Raw genomic sequence first — 27,102 nt, 5'->3', positions numbered from 1 at the left:
CAGTCCTTGACACTCTGCAGCAGGCGCTTCAGGTCCTCTTCAGTTTCAGCAAGCAGGGTTGTGTCATCCGCATAACGCAGGTTGTTGATAAATCGGATCTGACTGGTACAGGAGGAGATTGCCCCTCCTTCTCCAGCAGAACGTCTGGTGGATTCGAAACACTCACCTCTGGGACTGCAGTGCAGCTTCTTGTCACTAGGCCACCAGAGCTCACCAGCCTTGTAGCTTGGCACCAGTAGCCAGGAAATCAAAAGACATATTTTGATGGGAAAGTCTGCTGTTAGGGACCTCTCTAATGTACTGAAGAACAATGGTGTCACACTGGAGATTAAGGTGCATCTGATACAGGCCATGGTCTTTGCAATCACTTGTTATGCATCAGAGAGTTGGACAATAACTAGGGGAGACAGAAGGAGATGCCTTTGAGCTGTGGTGCTGGACAAGAGTACTGTGGGTACCATGGATTGCTAAGAAAACAAACAGGTTCATCCTGGAGAGTGTTAAACCAGGCTGCTCCTTGGAGACAAGGATTCTGAGGCTTTGTCTGTCATACTTTGGACATGTTGTAAAAAGAGGCCAGTCCTTGGAGAGGGACATCATGCTTGGGAGTGTGGAGGGACAGTACAGGAGGGGAAGACACTCTATGAGGTGGATTGATTCAGTGACTAGGGTAATTGAGATAGGTGTGTCTGAGGCAGTGCAATTGGCACAAGATAGAGCAGGGGTTAGGGCTGTTGTACATAGAATCGCTATGAGTCGCAAGTGACTCATCGGCATATAACAACAACAACAACACCTGTATGTGTATTCTCGGGTCATATGAAACAAAATCTCCCAAGAAAGTCATTGATAGGCAATCATTTTATTTTTTTTTATTTGAGAAATATTTATTTCCCATCATTTTAGTGGGATTAAAGATCTTGAGAAAATAGAACTAGTTGTCAAAGACTAAAATTTAACCATTGTTTCTTAAGCATATTCCCACACTCAGGGAATCTTATCATCATTTTGGGCATCATATTCTATTCACTGACTGCATATTGTGATACTATTGTAAAGATATTATTTAATTCTAAAATGGAGAACTCTATCATTTTTTGTCAACCTCAAAAGTGCAGACTTCATTAAATCCATATTACCAGTCTAAATTCAGTCTAGCAGCAGGTTATTTCTTTTGGAAGTTAAGGTCCTTTCTAGGCTGGCTGACACTCTGAGGTAACCAGGTCTTGCAAACCTAAAAGTTAAAATTTTAACAATGCTCTCAATGCAATTCCAACTACCACTGAGAAAAGCTTTCATTATCTCTGGAGTATACAGCTCTTCTTCACTCAGGAAACAGTTCTTTTCAAACCACACCTATTACAAAATTTCCCCAACATATAAATCATAGTGATACTCAGTACCACTGAACAAGGACTACTTTATAGACATTGAAAGCTCAGGATGGTCTAGCATGAATTGTTATATCAACATTGTGTGTCAAACAATCAATTATTGAGCCTCATATGCTGTTTGGATACTGCCAACTGTCCATTATATACAATACATTATCAATAAGAATAGGCTAAACTTTGGCAGAATTGGGAATGGCAATTGGGAATATAAATGCTGTGATTGTGATGTTATTTTGAGTTATGGTTATCCTGTTCTGGGCTTCAAGGAAAACAAAGTGTCTTTAGGGTTATAAAAGAGTTCTATTTCAAATAAAGCTATTTCTGCTGTCAATCACGTAGGAATAATGTATGAGTGGTCTGTAGATTGTTGTTGTTGTTATTAGGTGCTGTCGAGTCAAGTACAACTCATATCAACCCTATGAACAAAAGATTGTTCTATCCTGTGCCATCCTCACATTTCCTGACACACAAGAACCCATTGCAGTAGTCACCGTGTCACTCCACCTAGTTGAGGGGCCTTCCTCTTCTTTGCCAATACTCTACCCTTCCCAGTATCATGTCCTTCTCCAAGGAATAACCCTTCCTAGCAACATGTCCAAAGTATGTAAGGAGAAGTCTCATCATTCCTGCCTCCAAAGAGCACTCTGGCTGCACCCTCTCCAACATCTATCTGTTTGTTCTCTTGGTGATCCATGGGATGTTCAGTGCTCTTCTCCAACACCACAGCTCAAAGGTGTCAATTCTTTTTCTGTTATTCTTATTCATTGCCCAGCTCTAAGATGCGTAGCAACTGACTGAAAAAGATTATGTATGGCCTGAATCAGAGCTTACTCCTCAAACTGACATCATTTTTCCTCAATAATTTGGTGAGGTCCCTAACTGCAGATTTTCCCAGTGCAATGGGTCTCATTATTTCCTGATTGCTGGTACCAAGGTTGTTAACTGTGGATCCAAACAAGATGAAGCTGTTGACAGTTTCAGTTTCCTCTCCATCCATCATGACACTACCTATTAGTGCAGTGATAAGAATCTTTGTTTTATGTAGATTGGTAGAGTATGTCTATATATTAGTAGGGGGAAAATGAATCATCTTGTTGGAATTTTTTTTAATTTTTTTATTATTAGTATTAATTTTAATGAAAATTTACAGACACTTTGGATTTCCATTAATTCATTGTTGTACTTTTCTCCCTACCCACCCTTCCCTCCCTACCCCCAATTCATTCTTCTCTTTGAAAGGTAAAAGAAAAATTCTTCCACTGTTATACAATCCCTCCCAGCAAGTCCACACCACTATGCAGCCTTCACTCTGAACGCATGTCATGATAATAATACGTAATCATATATCCCTTTTAAACAGTTCTCTCCCTCATCTGTTTTGATGTGGTATGCATAATTTATCCTTTCTTTCTCAGTCTCCCCCCCAACCCCGATGTCAGTCCCATTTTACAACAATGGCACTATGCAGTATTTGTCCTTTTGTGACTGAGATATTTCATTCAGCATAATGTCCTCCAGAGTCATGCATTTTGAATAATATTTCATGAGTTCCTTGTTTTTCAAGGCAGTATATTATTCCATTGTGTGAATATACCACAGCTTCTCTATCCATTAGTTTGTTGATGGGCACTTAGGTTGTTTCTAACTCTTTACTACTGCAAACAAAGCCACAATAAACATAGATCTACTTGGGTGACCATTATAGTTTCTTTGGGGTATATTCCCAGTAGTGAAATTGCTGGGTCAAACAGTATCTCTACTTGCAACTTTTTGAGAAAGCACCATACAGCCTTCCATAGTGGTTGCACCATTTTACACTCCCACCAACAGTGAATAAGGGTTTCAGTTTTTCCACAACCTTGCCAGCATTTGTTGTTTGCTGTTCTGTTAAATTTCACTATTCTTACTGGGGTGAAAGGATACCTCATAGTTTTTTTCTATTTGCATCTCACTTAGAGCTACAGATTTTGAACATGTCTTCATATGTTTGTTTGCTATCTAAATGTCTTCTTTGGTGAAGTGTCTGTTCATATCCTGGCCCATTTTTCAATTACATTGTTTACCTTTATCTTGCTGTGGTGCTCAAGTATAAGAAGAGTCAATATTGTGAAAATGGCAACACTACCAAAGGCAATTTACACGTTCAATGCAGTCCCAATACAATACCAATCCCATTCTTCAACAAGACTGAAAAGGCAGTATCCAATTTCATTTGGAATGGAAAGCGGTGCTGAATAAGCAAAGCTGTCCTTGAAAAGAGAATCAAGGTTGGAGTTATCTACTCACTGATTTCAAATCCTACTACTCTGCATGGTTGTCAACACAGCATGGTATTGGTACAATGACAGGCACAGAGATCAATGGAATAGAATGCAAAACCCAGAAATGAGCCCATCTACATATGAACAACTGATTTTTGATGAGAAGATGAAATCAGTTAAGTGGGGAAATGATAGCTTGTTAACAAATGGTGCTGGCAAAACTGGAAAACTATCTGTAGAATCCTCAAGCAAGATCCACACCTCACTCCATACACAAAAACCAACTCAAAGTGTATCATGGACCTAGGACTAAAACCAAGGACTATAAACTTCATCAGAGAAAAGCTTGAAAGAACCCTAGAAGCACTAATCCACAACTTGAACAGTCTTCCAAGCATTCTGAAAAACCTAAAACCAGGAGAGGATAAAATAGACGAATGGGACCTTCTAAGAATCAAATCCCTATGCACATCCAAAAACTTCTCCAACAAGATAAAAAGGGAAGCCACAGACTTGGAAAAAATATTTGGTAATGACATGGTCTGATAAGAGACTTATTATCTAGAATTTATGAAATACTCGAACGTCACAACAAAATGAAGGTAAACAACCCAATTGCAAAATGGGCAAAGGATATGAACAAACAAACACCTCACCAAAGAAGACATTCAGATGGCAAACAAACACATGAATAAATGTTCAAAATCCCTAGCTCTAAGAGAGATGCAAATCAAAACAACTATGAAATATCATCTCACCCCAGTAGGAATAGCAAAATTTAACAGAGCAACAAACAACAAATATTGATGAGGTTGTGGAGAAACTGCAACCCTTATTCACTGTTGGTGGGAGTGTAAAATGGTGCGACCACTCTGGAAGGCTGTATGACACTTCCTCAAAAACTTAGTAATAGGAATACCATTTGACCCATTACTGGGAATATACTCTAAAGAAACCAGAACTGTCACCCAAGCAGATAAATGTACGCCCATGTTTATTCCTGTTTTGTTCACAATAGCAAAGAGCTGGAAACAACCCAAGTGCTCATCAACAAATGAATGGATAGAGAAGCTCTGGTATATTCGCACAATGGAATATTATACAACACTGAAAAACAAAGAATTCATGAAATATTATACAAAATGGGTGACCACGGAGAACACTATTGTGAGTGAAATACCTCAGTCACAAAAAGACAAATACTGCATAATGCCACTGTTATAGAACAGCAGTTATATGGGGGTTGGAGTGGGGAACTGAGGGCATAAATAATGTACATGGCATTAAAACAGACGAGGGAGAGAACTATATAAAAGGAATATATAAGGTATTATTGGTATGACAAGAGTCCAGAATAAAAGCTGCGTAGTAAAGGGTGTGTGTGTGTGTGTGTGTGTGTGTGTGTGTGTGTGTGCTGTTTAACAATGAAAGCACTTTTTAAAAAAAAAAGTGAACTGGGGGGAGGGAGGACAGGGAGGAAAATGTGCAACAATGAATGAATGGAAATCCAAGTTCTTTATAAACTTTCATTAAAATCTAAAAGAAAAAAGAAAAAAAAAGAGGTAAATGCTTGTACGTGGCCTAGCGGCAAAAAACTGCACTAAAATCCTGAAGGCACATAGTTCCAGCTGGTAGCTGCTCCATAGGAGAAGAACGGGTAATCTCCTCCTGTGTGACTGACTAACTGCCTCTGTAAACCTGCTGTATGGTCAGTTGTGGGTCATTCCTGACACTATAGTATACAACAACAACATTACGTATATAATCTAACATTATCAGTAGTAACAGACATTAATCTATGAATGGATACATAGGTCAACCAAGGCAAGAAGAACAGGTATGTGTAGATAAATGAGACTGTACTTATGATTTTATAGGTTTGGCAGATGATACTTCTACATGTATATCTGTACATGTTCTAAATTGATGCATTAGAGCAATAGGGCAAAATTTAAAACTTATTAGCCATAATCACCTGACAGAATGAGTGCCAAGTTCAGTTGGAATACACAAAGATAGTGGTCTGTGTCCTACCTGGATGAATATTGACTGGGGTCTTAAAACTTTGTTGAGCAGTTGTTCAAGGTGAAGTTATTGGCTTTTCCCCATTAAGTGCAAGGAGAATGAAGAAAATCTATGATGGTTAGTTCAAAGGACCAAGAGAGAGCTCTGGTAGCATTGTGGTAAAGAATTACACTGCCAACCCAAAATTAAGTAAGTGGTTTGAATCCACCAGTTGCTCCGAGGGAAAAAGAAGGGCAGTTACATTCTTTGTGATTGACTGCTTCTGAAAACGTGCTGGAGGGTCAGCCATGAATCGAATCACACTCAGTGATACACGACAACAGATCAGTGAACTTCATTCTCCACAATGCTGAAACCAGAACTGCATGGTGCCTAGCGACCACTGCTGACTTCTCTGACAATAATCACAACAGATTGATAGAGCAGGAGAAAAACATGGAACAAAAATAAAATCATAAAAAGGACTAGGCTTGCTAGGATGACAAAGGCTAGTAAAACTCCCAAGATTATAGCCTTTTAGTCAGCCTTCAAGCATGCAACTGAAATCAAGATCATTACTCAAAATCTAGCCAAGCAATAGACAGGCCTTTATAATGATAAGTAACACCAGGGAGGAACACACTTCTGAGAACAATAAATCATGCAAAATCAAAACAGCAGCATTTGCCCAGGGATAAAGCTTTAAAAGGTAGAAAGGAATAAGAAAGAAGGATGAATGGAAAATGGGGTACACAGATAGGAAGTAAGAAAGTACTATTATAATGTAAGGATTGTGATAAATGTCACAAGCATAATGTGTTGAGTAGAAATTGGTGACTATAAAACCAATTTGGTTTGCAACTTTCCACTCAAATTATAATGTTGTTGTTGTTGTTGTTGTTGTTGTTATGTGCCATCGAGTTGCTTGCGACTCATAGCGACACCATGTACAGTAGCCCTCAAACCTGCTCTATCCTGTGTCATCTTTACTGTCTCTGACACACCTACCCTCATTACCCCAGTCACTGAATCAATCCATCTCATTGATGGTCTTCCTCTCTTTCTCTGTCCCTTCACCCTTCCGAGCACAATGTCCTTCTCCAAGGACTGGTCCCTCCTTACAACATGTCCAAAGTATGTCAGACGAAGCTTCAGAATCCTTGCCTCCAAGGAGCAACCTGGCTTCATCCCCTCCAGGATGAACCTGTTTGTTCTCCTAGCAGTCCATGGTATACTCAATACTCTTCTCCAGCATCACAGCTCAAAGGCATTCATTCTCTTTCTATCATCCCTAGTCATTGCCCAACTCTCTGCTGCATAGCAAGCAATTGCAAAGACTGTGGCCTTGATCAGGCACACCTTAGTCTCCAGACTGGCATCATTGCTTTTCAAATTATAATTTAAAAAAGTGAAAAACAATAGAGTGAAATCAAAGACACTGAATAACTTGTTGAAAAGGTTGCATGAAAACCTAAACCTCTGGGAGCTCTGGTGGCCTGGTGGAGGCAAGCCGAACTGCAATCCCAGAGGTACACGGTTTGACTCCACCAGATGCTCTGCTGGAGAAGAGGGACAATCTTCTCTTGTACCAGTTAGATCCGATTTGATGGTATACACAGGCAAAATAATAAAATTAAAATAAAAAACCCTAAACCTCGGTGTAAACCTTCACCAGACTGACCACACATATTTTTTATTCAAAACTACAGAATTTGAGTAGGATATAGGCCAAAAGTTCATTAAAATAAGATGGAAACTTCTTAGTAATATAAAATAATAATTTCTGACACCTAGAGAATAAGATACTGTCTTCACAACACTACTAAAAATAAAATAGTGATAACCAAGACAGAAGGATATAGTCTACATTGCATTTGTGGTCATCTTATCTTCTAGGACTAAAGGTCTGACCAAAAGAACATAATTTTCACTCTTTTGAAATTATTTGTATTTTTAAGTGTTCTTAGTCTCATTCTTTTGCTTAAGCTCAAGCAAATAAAAATCAAACACTGACAAGGTTGAATGTTCCCATCTTGCAAACAAGCTTTTGCCTGGAATTTTGCTTTGGCAAGCCATAATGACTTTCTCCTCCCCTCCATGGCCTAAGTCCCCTTCCTGAATAAAACAAGGTCATACTGGATATGTTCTTCCTGCAAACATTTCTTTTCTCTCAAGCCAACTCAATGCTCTCTGTTAGAGGGCTCCACATTTCCATACCAAAAAAAAGTATAAGCCAATTTTAGGGGTGAAGCACATGTTGCTTTAAATCAGTGTGTTTGTAATAATAATAGCTTTCACTTGCATCCTTAGATTATGGATTACAATTATTAAAAGTTCCAGCAGAAATTACTTCATTTCTTCATCATGCTCTTTTTCTCTTTGCTGTTAAATTTTAATTTATCTCATCAAAGGCTAATATTTAGACTGACTGGCTTTTTTTAAAAAAACAACAAAAAACTCAACAAGTAACTTTGAGCCTTTCAAAAGAAAAATTACTAATTGCCATTAAGTCAGAGCCACCCCAGAGCTGATCTTCAACTGTGTTTCAGAGGCTGTAAATCACATGGGAGAAAGATGGCTTAGACTCCTCAGAAGCCTTTGGGTTACCAGTGCAACTCCTTACAGACTTGTTTTTGTTATGTGCCATTGACTCGCTTCCAACTCATAGTGATCCTAAGCACAACATCTCTGAACCCTGCTCTATCCTGGGCCAATCTCACTGTCTTTGACACATCTACCCTCATTAGCCTGGTTACTGTGTCAATCCATCTAATCCAGGATTTTCCTCTCTTGAGCTATCCCTCTACCTTTTCAAATGTGATATACCTCTCCAAACACTAGCCACTCCTGGCTACATGACCAAAGTATGTGATATAGAGTTTCAAAATCCTTGCCTCCAAATAACAGCTTTGTTTCACCCTCTCCAAGGCAGATCTGTTAGTTCTCTTGGCTGTCCATGATATGTTCCTCCAGGACCACAACTCAAAGGCTCCAATTCTTCTGTCATCCTTGGTCATTGCCCAGCTCTCTTGATGCATAACAAGTAATTATGAAGACCATGGTCTGGATTTGGTGCACCTTAGTCTCTAGACTGACATCCTTGCTCTTCAGCACTCTAAAAAGGTCCCTGACAGCAGACTTCCTGTCAATGTCAAGAAAACAAAAATCCTCACCACTGGACAGATAGGTAATATCATAATGGATGGAGAAAAGTTTGAGACTGTCAATGACTTTATCTTACTTGAGTCTACAATCAATACACATGGTACCAGCAGTCAGGAGATTGGGAGCTCTATTGCACTGGGAAAGTCTATAGTCAGGGACTCCTCCAAATTATTGAGGAGCAATAATGTCAGTTTTAGAACTAAGGTGTGCCTGATTCAGACCATGGTCTTTTCAGTCACTTGCTATGCATCTCCAAGTTGAATAATGAATAAGGATAACAGAAGAATTGATGCCTTTGAATTGTGATGTTGGAGAAGAGTGCTAACTAGCCCAAATACTGTCAAAAGAGCAAACAGATACAGATATGTGCAGCCAGAATGCTCCTTGGAGGCAAAGATGATAAAGCTTCATCTCACATACATTGGGCATGTTGCTAGAAGTTATTCCTTGGAGAGATAAACCATGCTTGGAAAGATATAGGGACAGTGAAGGAGAGGAAGACCCTCTGTCAGGTGGATTGATACAGTGACTACAGCAATGGGCTTGAGTGTGTCAGAGATTGTAAGGATGGTACAGGGTAGGACAAGGTTCAGATCTGTTTTTATAGTCATACTCAACAGCACCTAACAACAGCAGTGTTAAGGTGTTGTGCTGCCAACCCAAAGGCAAGAAGTTTGGATCCACCAACTTCTTAGAGAGAGAAAGATCTGTAATCTCCTCCCATATAATTTATAGTCTCTGAAAACCCACTGGATGGTCACCTGTGAGTTGGTTCTGACATGACAGCAACGAAAGAAAGAAAGTTATTTATAGCCTTTGGTTTCTTTTCACTGTAGAAAAGCCATAATATTTCTATCTATTCACTTGTTCATGGGCACTTGGGTTGTTTCCATCTCTTTACTATTGTGAATAACACAGCAATAAAGATGGATGTGCATATACTTTTCAAACTTCAAGTTTGTAAGGGTTTCTCCAGTTTCAGTCCCATTGCCTCACTAAAATACAAGTTTCAAGAGAGAGTATTTATGTCTGTATTAACTATCTTTTTTATCCTCAGCCACAGAGCAATAAATACTTGCTGAATAAAGAATGAAATGACTTCCTATACACTCCTTTTTCATCTCACTTTGCTCCATTAATAGGATCATTGGTTGGTTGTCCTGGTTTTCTTTTTGTAAATGTCCATAGTTAAGATAGACCCACCAGCACAGGAACTCAGAACACTGCCCTATATCAGTGTCTTAAACCCATGCTTATTTGGAAAGCAAGATACTGTTGTTATGTGCTATCAAGTTAAGCATAACTCATAATGACCCTATGAACAAAAAATCTACACTCTGTCCTGTCCTGTGCCATCCTCATCATCTCTGATATGTCAAACTCATTACTCTGGTTGAAGGTCTGCTGCTCTTTCGTTAACCTTCCTTTCCAAGCATGATGCTCCTTTCCAAGGAATAGTCTCTCCCAAAAATGTGCCCAAAGCACGTGAGATAAAGCCTTCCTGTTCTTTTTTTTGCCAAAGAGCATTCTGGCTGTACATTCTTCAAGACACATATGTTTGTTCTTTTGGCAGTCCATGGGATATTCAGTATTCTTCTCCAAAACCATAACTCAAAGGCATCAATTCTTCTTTTGTCATCCTTATTCATTGTTCAGCTATCAGATTCATAGCTAGTGATGAAAAAGACCATGACCTAAATCTGGCAGACCTTAGTCTTTAAAAAGACGTCATTGCTCCTCAGGGTTTTTGGCAAGGTCACTGACAGCAGAATTTCCTATTGCAACATATCTTTTTATTTCACAACTGCTGGTAGCAAGAATATTTATTGTGGATCCCAGTAAGACAAAATCATTGACAATTTCAATCTTTTCTCCATCTACCATAATGTTACATATCAGCCCAGTGGTAAGGATTTTTGTCTTCTTGATGTTGAGACATAATCCATATGGAAGGCTGTAATCTTTGATCTTCTATATCAAGTGCTTCAAGTCCTCTTCACTTTTAGAAGACAAGGTCGTGCCATCTGCATAATGCAGGTTATTGGTGAATCTACCTCCTGCAGTTCCCTGATTGACAATAGTGTTTCCGGTTTCCAGTTACAGGGCTCATGACCTACAGAATTCCACGTACAAGCTGTAAGAAATTCACAAGAATAATCAAACTAAGTGTAATATTGCTTTTTGGTTTAAAAAAATGTAGGCTTTGGCACAGGACAAACTTATGATAAGGACCAAATTCCACCACTTTTGATGGTTGTTGTTGTTGTTGTTATGTGCCATCGAGTCGCTTGAGACTCATAGGGGCCCTATCTATGTTCAAGAGCCCTAAACGCCATTCTATCCTGTGCCAACCTCTCCATCTCAAATGCACTCATTCCCACCACTCCAGTCACAGAATTGATCCATCTCATCAAAAGTCTTCCTCTCCTTCGCCGCCCCTCCACACTGCCAAACATGATGTCCCTCCTTGCAATATGCCCAAAGTATGTCAGACGAAGCTTCAGAATCCTTGACTCCGAGGAGCATCCCAGCTTCACCTTCTCCAGGACAAACCTGTTTGTTCTCCTAGCAGTCCATGGTATATTCAACACTCTTCTCCAGCACCACAGCTCAAAGGCATCAATTCTCTATCATCCCTATTCACCGTCCATTTCTCTGATGCATAGCACGTAACTGCAAAGACTATAGCCCGGATCAGGCATACCTTAGTCTCCAGCCTGACGTCATTGCTCTTCAGTACTCTTGAGAGGTCCCTCACGGCTGACTTTCCCAATGCAATTTGTCTCTTGATTTCCTGGCTGCTGTGACTTTTGGTAAGTTAGTTAATTCATCTATGCATTATATTTCTCCTCTTTAATGTAGGTAAAAATATTTTAATAATATATATAAATATCATAGCGTTGTGCCTAGTTCATGAGAAAGCTTTCAGTGTCAGCTCATTGTCAGAAATTAATAGTAGCAATAACAGCAGGAGCAGTAGCTAAAATCATTTCATCTAACCTAGATGTTCTCAGAGCATATTCTATGGTCCACTTACACCAAAATGTTTTGGGAACTTTTATAAACACAAATTCCAATGGATGACTTCAAACTCCTCCTCTCAATTAAGAATTTCTAGGAACGGCGCCCAGAACTCTACGGGTTTTGTTTTTTTTAAATTACCCCCAGGTGATACATTCCAGAATTTGAGAATAACTGTCACATTGTTTTGAGCACAACAGCCCTTGAACTTCTGGCATCACTGAGCCACAGCTGCTACGTACATAGCTGTTGGCATTAGGAAAGAACAAAACTAAAAGTACTGCTCCCAGTGAAATTCACAGCCACCCTGGATTTTGTCTTCTTTACTCTGTACAGCTTTAAGAAGACATGAAATTTGGAATTAATTCTCTATATGCCAGAAAAGGCCAATTATGAATTTATTTTAAGTTCATTCATACATGACCTTATTTAATGCATTTGCTTTCATCAGCAAAATTCATCTCAGTATTTTAAAATCATTTCTATGTGATATTTTTCAGTGCCTTTAATGAAAAGTATGCTTCCTTAAAGGCAGCTTTTCTACAATCTGCTTATCAACAGAAAATAAAACTTTGGTTATTTTTCTGTTAATTGATGTGACAGAAAATAGTTTCCCATAAAAGCAAACATACTGACAAACTAAAGCAATGGCAAAAGCTCTTGATAAGCAATAGGATGTTCCAAACCCATCAAGATCAATAGAGTACCAATTTGCACCTCTCTAATACACAGGGATTTTGAACATTTCTCATGTGTCTGCTTGCCATATGAATGTCCTTTTTGGTGAAGTATCTATTCATATATCCTGTGCTCATTTTGTGATTGGATTGTTGATATTTTTCTTGTTGAGATTCTGAAGTATTCTATAACTTTTAGATATGAGATCCTTATCAGACATGTCACTACCAAATATTTTTTTCTCCAGTCAGTGGCTCTCTTTTGTACCCTGTAGGAGAAGATTTTTGATGTTCATAGACCATCTCACCTCAGCAACAATAGCAAAGTTCAACAGGGCAGCAAACAACAAATGCTGGTGAGTTCGTAGGGAAATTGGAACTGCTGATGGGAATGTAAAATGGTACAGCCTCTGTGGAAGGCAGTCTGACACTTTCTCAGAAGCTGGAAATAAAAATACAATATTTGACCCAACAATGCTACTACTGGGAACATACCCTAAAGAAACCAGAAATGCCACCCAAACAGATATATGCACACCCATGTTTATTGTTGTGTTAATTTACAGTAGCAAAAAGATGGAAGCAACCCCAGTGGCCATAAAAAAAAATGGATAGAAAACATGATATAATCACACAATGGAATAATACACATCACTGAAACAAGGAACTCATAAAATATTGCACAACACTGGTGACCCTAGAGGATATTATGCTGACTGAAATAACACCACTGTTCTAAAATGGGACTGACATGGGGTTTGGGAGAAAACTAGGAAAAGGAGATAGCTAATGAACACTGTATTGGAACAGATAAAGGAAAGAACTGTTTAAAAGGAATATATGGTTAGGCATTATCTGTATGACAATAGTCCAGAATAAGAGACGCATAGCAAAGTGGACTGGGGGAGGGAGTAAATTATGAACAATAAATGAATGATTAAAAAAAGAGTGAAGTCAGGGAAGGGAGGAAAATGTGCAACAATGAATAAATGAAAATCCATATTTTCTGTAAACTTTCATTTAAATCACAATGAAAAAGAAAAAAGATCAATAGGTTCCGTTTCAGGTTCAGTTTATACAATCATCTTTGCATAGAATTCAAGTTATCCATATTTTTAACATCATAAGAATGTGGAGGTGGACTGAGGGTCTAAGTCTGCGTAGCCGAAGAGTGTAGTAGGTAATGATCGTCAGTCATTTCATCACTGGGAAGGGGCAGCCCTCACCCGCGGTGATAGTGGTTAGCAAGATGAACAAAGATGCACAGATGAGAGCAATGATTAACCAAAAGTTGGTAGAACCTGGAGAAAGAGAACGCCTCAAAGAACTGCTGAGAGCCAAAGTAATTGAATGTGGCTGGAAGGACCAGTTGAAAGCACACTGTAAAGAGGTAATTAAAGAAAAAGGACTAGAACACATTACTGTTGATGACTTGGTGGCTGAAATCACTCTAAAAGGCAGTGTAAAGAAGCAACTAGTGCAAAGAACATTCCTTGCTCAGTATGCCAGTCTTTAAGATTGAATTAGATCATGTTGTTCTGTGGTTTTACTTCTGAAAGTGAAACCTGCTATAAATTAGAAATCAGTTTCCCAAAAGAAAATCCTTTTTTGTATGATGGTAAAAAAAAAAAAGAATGTGAAGGTGAATACTAACATCCTAGAGTGGTTCTCATTGGTAAGAAAACAAAGCGCCATGAGGGCTGATTAACTGGGGTCTTCCTGAAGTTTTAATACTTTGTTAATTAATAACTTTATTCGTTCTCAAAATCTTATCAAATTTCCATTCAGTGAAGCCTGAATTAATAATTTTTATTAAACATCTTAATTGTTTTAGACATTGCTTCCATTTTTTTTAAATTTTTAAAATATTTTTTCAGTGTTGAACATTTTCTTTCCCTCTCCCCACAACCAACCCTGGAATTGCACCCTTTGTTCCAGATTGTTATCATACATAATTTTATTTTTAGGTATTCATTTTCAATATCAAATTAAATATTGGCTCTTTTGCTTCTTAATGATTGTTACTTTAGCAGTGTGGTATTAGTAATATTGTTCGATAATTTCCACACTCTTTTGAGAATGGAAATAAATATGTATATATTCTAGTCAGTCTACAAGGTAGTTGTACTCCAGGTCCTTGGCACAGCCTGGTAAGGATGTCCAGGGCTGCATCTGCTTGTTGAAATATGCCAATTGGTATGCCAGAAATTCCTGGGGCCTTGTTTTTTGCCAATTCCTTCAGAGCAGCTTGAATTTCCTCCTTTATCACCATTGTCTCTTGATCATATGTTATTTCATTAAATTCTTCTGTGTAAGCCAAATGTGGTACAGTGACTCTGTGTACGCCTTCCATCTTCTTTTGATGTTTCCTGGAACATTCAATATTCTGCCCAAAGCATCCATAAGTATTGCAACTTGAGGCTTGAATTTGTTCTTCAGTTTCTTCAACTTGAGAAAAGCCAAGCAAGTTCATCCCTTTTTCTTTTCTAACTCCAGCTCTTTGCACACTTCTTTAGAATAATTTGTCTTCCCAATGTGCCCTTTGAAATCTTCTGTTCAGCTCCTAAACTTCCTGAATTCTTCCCTTTGCTTTGGCTTCTCGGTGCTCTAGTACAATATTCAGAGTCTCTTCTGACATCCAGCTCTGTCTTTACTGCTGCCTCTGTCTTTGTAATAACATTTTCTTGCTCTCTTCATGGATGATATTTTTATATCGTCTATGATATAAAGAATATACAGACCACAGATAATCTGGTCTTTTTTCATTAGTGTTCAAGTGTTCTTGAGATTTTTTTTAACTCAGGTAGGATAGACTCGAGGTCAAAATTCAGTTCTTGTGAATTTGTTTTCAATTTCTTTAGCTTCAGGTTGAACTTACGTATGAGTAGTTGATGGTCTGTTCTATAATCAGCACCTGGCTTAGTTTTCACAGCTGATATGGACCCTCTCCAACAATTATTTCCACAGATGTAACCAATATGATACCTATGTAGTACAGCAGGTGAGGTCTATGTGTATACTTGTTGTTTGTGCTTCTTACAAATCTGGAGGACAACTACCTGGTCAACTGATGGGAAAAGATCCATATTTATTCCCATTCAAAGAAAAATGATCAAGAGAGTGTGAAAATTATTAGCCAATATCATTACTATCACATGCTAGCAAAATCCTGACAAGTATTATCCAAAAACAATTGGAACAGTACACTAACAGAGAACAGCCAGAAATTCAGCCTGGGTTTAGAAGAGGCCGTGGCATTAAGGACACCATTGCCAATGTTAGATAGATCCTGAATATAAGCAAAAAGTACCAGATAAAGGACTATCTGTGTTTCATTGACTATGCAAAAGCATTTGACTGTGTAGTTCAGAACAAATTATGGCTAACATCAAGGAAAACGGGAATCATGTGAAATCTATACCTAGACCGAGAAGCTGTATTGTCCACAAAGAGCAAGGGAACACTACATGGTTCAAAATCAAGAAAGGAGTAGGTCAGTGATATATCCTTTCTCCATAACTTTTGAATCTAAATTCTTAACAGAGCATTCTAGAAGCTGGACTTTGTTGTTGTTGTTGTTGTTGTTAAGGGCCGTCAGGTTGCAGGTGACTCATAGCAACCCTATGAACGAAAGTCCTGGACACCTGCTATATAACTTTCATCCTTTCTCCAGATTCATAGGGTTTCCAGAAGCAAGCTATTGTGAAAGTGGATGCCATTCCTTCTTCCAAGCTTGTTTTAATCTGGGAGCTTCACCAAACACTCACTGTCCATCATGGCTAATCATTCTTGCATTTGATTCCAGTGTCACAGTGTTCAGCTTCACAGCAACCACAAGTTACCACTGTATAGAAAGTGGACATACCAGGGTTACACAACCTAGAAGAATGTTTCACCAAAAACAATTAAAGGCAGGCCTGAGGGCCGAGGAGTAGTCACCCACCTTTGGCTTGGGAGCATGGCTTTCTGTCCGCTAGGCCAACTGCTCTATCTCTATGCTGGTGGTAGTGGTGGTGTTCTTAAGTCCCGTCGAGTTGCAGGCGACTCATAGCGACCCTATCAACGAAAGTCCTGGACACCTCCTGTATAACTTTTTCGTCCTTTCTCCTGGTTCATAGGGTTTCCTGAGGCAAGCTATTGTGGAAGTGGATGCCACTCCTGCTTCCAAGGTGGACTTTATTAAGAAAAATATGAGACCAGGATAAGAGAAAGACTCATCAACAGCCTGCATTATGCAAATAACACAATCTTTCTCTGCAGAAACTGAGGAAGACTTGAAACACTTGCTGAAGAAGATTAAGGACGACAGCTTTCAATATAGATTGTGTCTCCACATCGAGAAAACAAAATTTCTCACCACCAGGCCAATCAATATGGTCGTTGTGCACCATACTATTAAGTCTGAAGAGATCCATAACTGATCCTCCAGCAGGTTTTCAGAAACAGTAAATTACACAGGAGGGGAATGCCCATCTTTCTCCCACAGAGCGGCTAGTAGATCCAAACTGTGTGCCTTTGGGTTGGCAGCGCATGCAACTCTCATTAGACCACCAGAGCTCCCTATCAATAGGCAGCATCATAATAAATGGAGGGAAAAAATTCAAGTTGTTAACTATTTACTATTACTTGGACTCACAATCAATACCCCTGGTTCTAGCAGTCAGGAAATTAAAAACAAACAAACAAAAACAGCCAGTTGCACTGGGAAAATCTGCTGTCAAGACCCTCTCCAAAGCGCTAAAGAGTCACAATGTTTGTCTAAAGACTAAAAGTATGCCTGATCCTACCAACGGTGTTCTCAATTGCTTGCTATGTATCTGAGAGATGGACAATGACTGAAGAAGAATTGAGTACAGGAAAAGAATTGAGTGGTGGTGCTAGAGAAGAGCATTAAACATACCATGGACTGCCAAAAGAACAACGAGGTCTTTCCTGGAGAAAGTGAAATCGGGTTACTCCTTGGAGGCAAGAGTGCTGAAACTTCACCTCACCTACTTTGGGTATGCTGTCAGGAGTGGGCAGTCCATGGAGAAGAATATCATGCTTGGAAAGGTCAGCAGAATAGAAGACACTCAAGAAGATGGATTGATACAATGACTGACAATGGGGTCAGGTGTATAGGAGATAATGAGGTTAGCTCAGGAGAGGGCAAGGTTCAGAACTACTGTTCATAGGATCACTATGAGGCATAATCCGCTTGACAGCACAGAACGAAAACACAACAGGCTACGGTTTACACAGCAAGTTTAGTTTGAGTTTGAGTTTGTGTGTGTGTGTGCGTGTGCTTAACACTATCAACTCTCTTTGTACCAGCAGCCATGAAATCAAAAGATTAATTGCATTGGGAAGTCTGCTATCAGGGACCTCTCCAAAGTAATGAAGAGTAACAATGTCAGTCTGGAGACTTAAGGCTTGCCTGATTCAGGCCATAGTCTTTGCAATTACTTGCTATATACATCAGAGAGCTAGACAATGAACAAGGAAGACAGAAGAAGAATCAATGCCTTTGAGCTGTGGAGCTGGAGAAGAGTACTGAATATACCATGGCCTGACAGGAGAACAAAAAGGTTCATCCTAGAGAGGGTGAAACCAGGCTGCTCCTTGGAGGTACGGATTCTGAGGTTTCATCTGACATACTGCGGACATGTTGCAAGGAGGGACCAGTCCTTGGAGAGGGACATCATGCTTGGAAGGGTGGAGGGACAGCACAGGAGAAGACCCTCGATGAGATGGATAGACTCAGTGATTAGGGATATGTGAGGGTAAGAGTGTCAGAGATGACAATGTTGGCACAGGATAGAGCAGGTTTCAGGGCTATTATTATACATAGGGTCACTATGAATTGCAAGTGACTTTATGGCACACAACAACAAAACAATATCAAAGTGGGATGAAACAGTTAAATAGGCAAGTCACTGAGTTTTAGCTTGTATTGTTTCAGGAGTCACAGTAAATCAGTGAATCCATGACACTCCAGGCGATGAGGCAATCTGTGTCAGGCAGGCAGCCAGAGACAGAGACAGACAACAGGATCCAGAGCTAGAGACCGGAATGAGCAGGTCAACAGCAGAGCAAGTAGTCTCTTAGGAGCGAATGTGAGCATGATCAGGATAAGCAGAGAGTTGTGAAACAGGCAAATCAGAAACCCCATGAGATCAAGCTGATAGTCTACTTCAGGAAACTAAGGAAAGAGTAGGGGCGAGGGCTGCAAAAATGGAGGGGTAAGGAGAGAGGCTGAAAATCAAAAGTAGAACAGGAACAAATTACAAATGGAGAATGTTGTTGCATTGCGTCAGAATCAAGTGGACTTTGGCAGCTCAGGCAGTTCACTGTTCCAGCTTCAGCTGTTCTCCTTCCCCTCCTGCCACGTGAGTCTGGCCTGAGGCTTGCAGCAAAGGCAATGGAACAGCTGGCTAAGTGAAGGACGTGGGGGAGAGACTCTGAAAACACTTCTCTCAAATAAAGAGTGTATTTTGCTTATAAAGGAAATTAGAAAGTGCTAAAGAAGGTATTTGAATATGAATGAAATATCTGGGTATTTAAATACCCTGAAGAGAATCCCTCAACCGCAAGAATGCCTAAACTTAAAAAGGTTTCACAGAACACAAGCACACACTTCAGTAAATGAGTTAATAAACCACACAGCTAAACATCCAGGGCATTTTCCATTCATGCCTCAGTCTAGAAGCCATCCAATCACCTCTCACCTTTTTTTAAAGGGCAGGGAGCCGTTTAACAACCCTCCAGTGTTCAGACAGCAAACAGGCTCTCAACTCTTAATGGCAAAGCTGCCCGAAACCAGACATACCTGGGAAGAGATGAAAGGTTTCGTTTGTTCACCTTTAATGTTACGTTAGTTCCCACTCAGGATCTCCAAGCACATTACTGGAAATTTTTAAAACACATAGTCACTGGTGGGAGGAGGTTTCTGAGAACATACAAAGCACATATTCAATAACAACAACAAAAGCCCACCTGAAAGTTTCAGGGAGGGCAAAACTGAATTGGACTGTTACAGAGTACCTGCGCTTTCTACAAAGATCAAAGGAAAGGTCAAAGATTCAGAAACATTTTTTAAAACAATAGGATGCAAACATTATGTCAAATTATTTTTTTTAAAAAAGAAACCAAGGGGGGAAGGTTGGGAGGGGAGAAAAGTGCAACAATGAATGAATGGAAACCCAAAGTCTGTAAATTTTCATTGAAATTAATAATAAATTTTTAAAAAAGAAACCCAACATTATGTCAAAATAGATTTTAATTGTGTGTGCCAAGTCTGATTGGTTGGTTTCCTGTGACTCTGTATATTGCAGTTATTAGTCACCCTGGAGTTGAAATCATAGGAGCAACTGATAGAAGCTATTACATTGATGAGGAATTGAACCCAATTTAACCGACTTGATGGCACGTAACAATAACAACGACTTGGATTTCTATCACTGAACTTCTACTGCTCTCTACTGCCTTCAAGTTTTGGTTATTTTATTAAATGCTAACTGCCCTGTAGCCCAAGGAGCACAGAGTAAAGACATTCACGTTGTTTAAAAAGCTGCCTTACTTTGAGTCTCAGGTTATCCATGCTTAATGCTTTCTACACCAGAGGTTGCAATGTGGCACCTTAGCGGCTGGTTTCATACTAAAGATGTGCTTTATTTGGCCCTCGCACTATTTTTTTTTAAATTACTTGCCAATATTTCAAAATTTTTTACCAAGAATTTGGAGTTTCTCTTAAAAAGTGAAATTTCTAGCACTTTTAAACTCGTCTTTCAAAATGGAAATTGTTGCCTTGGTTTGAGTAGCAGCTAGTCAGCTGCTTTAAGTCAAGTGTCCTCATCATCCTGTATTTCCTTCACTCATTCATTCGCATTGCCTCCATACAACTTCTGTTCATGACACCCTATTCTACTCCTCTGTATTATTATTATCACCTCAATCAAGCTCCTTTACATTAATGAGGACTTTAAAGCTCACTGTTTCCTTTTCTACTTCAGTTCTATGATTGATTAGATTGACGTTAATTTCTTGGCCTCAGAATTTATAGACTTAATGATCTGGTTTAAAGATAACTGTCAATCCAATGGCATGTGATTCAAATCTAGTGGCTGCTCCATAGGAGAAAGATGGACACACTCCTCTCATGTGATTTACTGCCTCTAAAACCCACTGGAGGGTCACCTATGAGTTGGTTCCAACTTGGTGGTACATAACAAACAACTTGAGCAACCAAAACCAACATCATCCTCCTTCAAAACACTAAATCCAAATGGCCTAGTGAGTAAGGAATGACAACCCAAAAGCAGGTGATTCAAATCCAGCAACAACAGCTAGAAGGTCAATGGCTATTACACTGTCTGACTCAAATCCACAGCTGCTCCATGGGAGAAAGACGGGCAATTTCCTCACATGGGTTTTACAGCCTCTGAAAACCCACTGGAGGGCTAGTTATAAGTCGGTTCCAACGTGGGAGCAAGGTTGTTGTTGATTGCCTTCAAGTCAAGCATGACTCAAAAGCCTGAAGCCCCGCTACAACTATCAACATTTATCAAAGTTCATGGAGTTTCCAGAGGCATGTTGTTTAGGAAGTGGATGCCACTCTTGCTTCAACAGCAGCAATGAGTGAGTAATAATAACTTAAAGTGGCTTTTTAGGTCAAGAATTTATATTCAAAAGAATTGTCACTTTTTCTTCAAATTCTGTAATTCTTGTTCCTTTCCCTCAAACAGCAACTTTGCTTTCTACTCTCTGAGCAGTTCAAGTTTGTCAGATAAGTGCCATTGTTTTCGACACCCTACATTTGTTGTTAAGTGCTGTCGAGTAGTAGACAACTCATAGCGACTCTATGAACAAAAGACCTGAACACTTACATAACTTTCATCGTTTCTTCAAGTTCATAGGGTTTCCTGGAGACAAGCTTTTTCAGAAGTGGATGCCACTCCTGCTTCCAAGCTTGTTTTAATCGGGGAGCTCCACCAAACACTGTCCACCATGGGTAACCATTATCGCATTTGACACATCAGTGTCACAGTGTTCAGCATCACGGCAACCATGAGTTACCTCTGTACAACAAATAGATAGACCAGTGCTATGCCACCTAGAGGAATGTTTGACCAAAAACAATTAAAACCAAGCCTGAAGGCTGCAGATTAAAATCAACCACCTTTGGCTTGGTAGCATCACTTTCCGTCCACTAGGCCAACTGAGCTCTTGTTGTTTGTTGTTGTTGTTGTTGTTAAGTGCCGTCAACCCTATACTACTTCTCTAAATTATCAGCTCATTTCACTTACAAACTTACATATGTGTTAAGTCTTAGATTATCCCTCATTGGGATAAATATCCTTCCTGCATTCAAGAATTGTGCATGCTTAGGGTTAAGAGTTGGCGTGAGGAATAGTGTTGGAGTTAGGATTAGGACCAGGTGTGGAGCTAGAGTTTCTTTATTTCCAACAAATTTGCTATTACTCCTTAGCAATCTCTCTATAGGTTTTCCATATTTTCTAAATCTACTAATCACTTCTTGGGTCTCCTTTGTTTCCATGCACTATCATCCCACCACCTCGTTATTCTTTTGCCCTTCTCCAATTTCTACTCCTCCACATCTGATCTCTGAATCAATCCAACTAGTCAGGTACTTCAAAATAATGAGTACTGCCACACTAAATCACACTAAAATCACACTGGAAAACCTCCAATCTTCCTAACATAGAATTCCACCAATTTCACTCTTCTTTGACTCTCTATGAATACTTTAAAGAACTTCCAATTCCCTCAAACTCGATGATTCTTCTTTTATTTCTGAGGCAACTGTGCTTTCTACACTGAGATAATCAAGGCTGTCAGATAAGAGGTGTTCCTCTGTGATGGGATTGGAACTCTTATGCACTGCTGGTGTGAAGGTAAAATAGTATAACCATTATGGAAGGCCATGTGTCGTTTCCTCAAAAAAATGAAAATAAAAATACAATTTGATCCAGCTATTTCACTACTGGGAATATACCTAAAGAAACCGGTGCTGTGACACAAACAGTTATATTCACAACTATGTGTATGGCAGCATTATCCACAATAGCAAAGAGATGGAAGTAGTCCAAGTGTCTCTATCCAAATGAATGGATAAAGAAACTGTGGTACATTCACAAACAATGGAGAATTACTCAGCATTGAAAACCATTGATGAACTCATGAAACACTACACAACATGAATGAGTCTAGAGGACATTCTAGTTGTTGTTGTTGTTGTTGTTGTGTGCCGCAGAGTAGAATATGACTCATAAGGACCCTACAAAAAAAGAGCAGAACCCTGTCCCATCCTGTGCTAACCTCAAAATCTCTGACATACTCAAGCCCATTGCTGCAGTCACTGTCAATACACTTTGTTAACGGTCTTATGCTCCTTTGCTGTCCCTCCACCTCTCCAAGCATGATGTCCCTCTCCAAGGAATAACCTCTCCTAGCAACATGCCCAAAGTATATGAGACACAGCTTCTCCATCCTTGCCTCCAAGGATCCCTCTGGCTGCCCCTTCTCCAAGACGTACCTTGGACATTATATTAAGTTGAGTCAAGGTTTTTGTTAATAGGTTTTGTAATATACTAAGTGAAATAATTCAGTCACAAAAGGAAAAATACTGTATAATATCGCTGTTATAAAAATAGGACAGTTATGGAGTTGGGAGAGAAGAGGAAAGAGCAAGCTATAAAGGGATATCACAAGCCCCCCCCCAATCTTACTGAGATATAAATCCCTCAATACCACGCTCTCTTAGGACCTTGTACTTCAAAGATTGGCACTCCCCTCAAACGGTGTAATTTTTTTTCTCCTTTAAATTCAGAATCAAGTTTGCTTTTGACACTCTGAGAGAAATCAAGGCTGTGAGGTAAAAATGGCTCTTTAGTTTCTTTAACACTTACAAACTTTCTTTCATTTTCATCTAAGTTTTGTGTTAAGTTAGGCCTAGACCTAAGCCTAGGGTTAGGGTTGTATCAGGATCAGGCCTGGGGCTAGGGTTAGGGTTAGAAGTATGGTTAGGATTTGGGATTGCACTAAATTTAGGGTTATGTTGACTTATATGAATAGTCTCTTCCCTTATTTCCAACAATTCTAATACTTAACAACAGACTATTTCTTTAATGTTTCTGTATCTTCCAAATCTATCAACAGTCAACAGTTTCATGAGTCTATTTTTTCCATAGATCATTCAGCCTCTCTCTCTCTCTCTCTCTCCCCCCCCATTCCTTTTCTTTCTTTTGTCCTTTTTCAGTCTCTCATTGCTGCTCCCCAAACATCATCTCTGAATCAATGCAATCACTGTTTCTCCCATGGTATGAACACCTCTAGAAAAAAATCGTGCTACAAGAACAAACTTATTGACATGTAACTCTTTCAATACTCTTCTATATCTCTCAATAATTATTTCAAGGAATGCTACTTTCCTCAATCTATATTTCTTCTTTATTTTCTTTTTTTTTCACTCAGTGAAAGATCTTTATTTACTGATGTCTTCTTTCTTTTCTTATAGACACAACTTTCCTTTCTATCCTCTGGGAAAAGCAATGCTATCAAATAAGAACAGCTGCTCAATTTGTTTCTCTACCACCTATACACTTGCTTGCAATTCCACAAAGTCTTGCCTTACGTCTTAAGGAGTGAAATATCCCTCCTGATTTCAAGAACTGTATCCTGTTAAGGTTAGAGCTAAGTTAGGGCTAGATCTGACACTTCCTTTATTTCTGTGAATGTAAATCTTTCTGAGAGGAGACTGTTATCTTCACCTGTGGAGCAACTTGTGAATTCCAACCATTGGTCTTCTGATTATCATCCCAACATTCTATATATACTATTAAAGATGCCATGGATTCCCCCTACTCAAACTCTACTTTTCTACCATTTCTTACTAAATCTATTCTTTCTTCATTAATGACATAATTGTCAGCAATATCTACCTAGATTTCCAAGTCAGATCTCTGAGCTCATCCTTGCTCCATTGCCCTTTTCCTTACCCAAGTCTTGTAATTTCAAATCTTAGTGTAATTAGTACAAAGACTAAACAGTAAGGCCACCCTTGGCAGTAAGAGGAACCATCTCATAGGCTGGCCTGAGAGAATTCATTCTCCTACAATATTGCTGCTTGAAATTTCTAAAATACAAATATAATTATGTCATTTTCCTTCTTGAAACTTTGCATTGGTTCCTCAAATATTTTACAATAAAATTAAAACAATAATTTAGCATAAATGGTTAAATTAGAACGCTTTCTATGCCATTTCTTAACCAATCTTTTTAGCTTCACTTTCTATCTTTTCATGTGTCAAGTCACTAGCGACTCATAGCGACCCGATGTACAACAGCTCTGAACCCTGCTCTATTCTGAGCCAATTTCATTGTCTCACCTCTACTTCATTGTCTCACACCTACTCCCATTACCCCATTACTGATTCAATCTATCACATCTAGGGTCTTCCACTCATGCACCGTCCCTCCGCATTTCCAAGCATGATGTCTCTCTCCAAGGACATGTCCTTCCTGGCACCATGCCAAAACTATGTGAGATGGAACCTCAAAATCCTTGTCTCCAAGGAGCAACCTGGTTTCACCCTCTCCAGGACAAACCTGTTCTCCTGGTAGTCAATAGTATGTTCAGTACTTTTTCTCCAGCACTACAACTCAAAGACATCAATTCTTCGTTTATCATCCTTAGTCATTTCCCAGCTCTCTGATGCATAGCAAGTAATAGCAAAGATCATTGCTTGTATCAGGCGCACCTTAGTCTCCAGACTGACATCATTGCTCCTCAGTACTCTGGAGAGGTCCCTGACAGCAGGAACCCAATGCATTTCCCAAGGCAATTCATCTTTTGATTTACTAGCTGCTGGTACCAAAAGTGTTGATCATGTAGCCAAGCAAGCTTAAGCTGTTAACAATCTCAATCTCTTCTCCATCTATATACTGGGAAAAATATTTGGCAATGGTATAATTAATAAAGGACTCATATCTGAAATTTATAGAAACTTCCAGTACTGCAACAAGAAAAGGACAAACAACTCAATTACAAAATGAGCAGAAGATATGAGGACTCTTCACAAAAGAAGACTTTTAGATAGCTAACAAACACGTGAGGAAATATTCAAGATCACCACCTATTGTATTGTTGCTATTGGTGTTATTAGGTACTGTCAAGTGAATAATTGTGAAACTTGCACTCTCCTGTGTATCTTCACAATCTTCTACATGCTTAAGTGCATTGTTACGGGCACTGTATTAATTCATCTTTTAAAAGGTCTTTCTCTCTTACTGTGACCTTTCAGCTTTCCAGCTTTCTTCCAAGCCCTTTCCCCTTCTGACATGTCCAAAGTGTGTGAGATTAAGTTTTATTATTCTAGCTTCTAAGGAGCAATCTGGTTGCACTTCATCCAAGAAAGACATGTTTGTTGTTTAGGCCGTGGGATATTCACTTCTCTTCTCCGTGGGATAGTAAGTCTTCTCTAACATCACAACTTAAACCCATCAATTCTTCTGTCCTCCTTATTCATCGTCTAGTTCAGAGGTATAGAAAGAAATTGGAAGTATCATGACTTGGATCAGGCACACTTTAATCTTGAAACCAAAAGCATTGCTCTTTAGTACATTGAAAACGTCCTTGATAGCACATTTTCACAACAAAACACATTTTTTGATTTCTTGACTGCTGCTACTATGGGTGTTGATTATGATCAACAGTTAAAATCCAAGTTAAAATTAAGTCATTGACAACTTCAAACTTTTCTCCATCTACAGTCTCATGATGAAGATTTTTATTTATTGATGTTGAGATACAATATTAAAGGCTGTAGTCTTTGATATTCTGTAGAAAGTGTTTCAAGTATTCCTCACTTTCAGCAAGCAATGTTGTGTCGTGTGCATAATGCAGGTGGTGGAGGAGTCTTCCTCCAATCTTGATGCCGCATTCTTCTTCATGTAGACCAGCTTCTAAAAAGATTTGATCAGCATGCAGAATAAATTGATATGGAGAATCAAAACAACCCTGACATATACCTTTTGTGATTTGATGCACTGTTCCTTTGTTCTATTTGGACAACTGCTTTTTAGTCTGTTGTCGTTGTTTATTGAGTCCAACCCATATTGGGACCAACCCATAGCTGACGGAGTTTTCAGAGGCAGCTAATTGCACAGGATGAGATTTCCCATCTTTCTCCCAAAGAGCAGCTGGTAGATTTGAACCACATGCCTTTGATAATGAAAGTTTATAGAGAATTTGGATTTCCATTCATTCATTGTTGCACATTTTCCTCCCTGCCCACCCCTGCCCCCAGTTTGCTTTTTATCTTTTGAGGGGAAAAAATTTCATTGTTGTACAATTCCCACCCTCACCCCAGTCCACTTTATTATGCAGCTCTTATTCTGGACTGTTGTCATTCAAATAATATCTAATCATATATTCCTTTTAAGTAGTTCTTTCCCTCATCTGTTTTAATGTAGTGTACATTATTTATCCCCTCTTTTCTTTGTTTCCCCCCAACCCCCATGTCAGTCTTGTTTTATAACAGTGGCATTATGCAGTATTTGTCCTTTTGTGACTGAGATATT

At 39.2% G+C, this 27,102-nt stretch overlaps 1 pseudogene; it reads left to right on the top strand.

Moving 5' to 3' along the window:
- Nucleotides 1-13,762: 13,762 nt before the first annotated feature.
- On the top strand, nt 13,763-14,038 carry LOC102861365 (annotated as a pseudogene).
- Nucleotides 14,039-27,102: the final 13,064 nt, after the last annotated feature.

The sequence above is a fragment of the Elephantulus edwardii genome, unplaced genomic scaffold (assembly GCF_000299155.1).
Source record: "Elephantulus edwardii isolate Elephantulus edwardi_28Jun2011 unplaced genomic scaffold, EleEdw1.0 scaffold00131, whole genome shotgun sequence".
NCBI classification, from domain to species: Eukaryota; Metazoa; Chordata; class Mammalia; order Macroscelidea; family Macroscelididae; genus Elephantulus; species Elephantulus edwardii.
The sequence above is the reverse complement of the archived record's forward strand: the minus strand, read 5'-3'. Positions and strand labels throughout refer to the sequence as shown.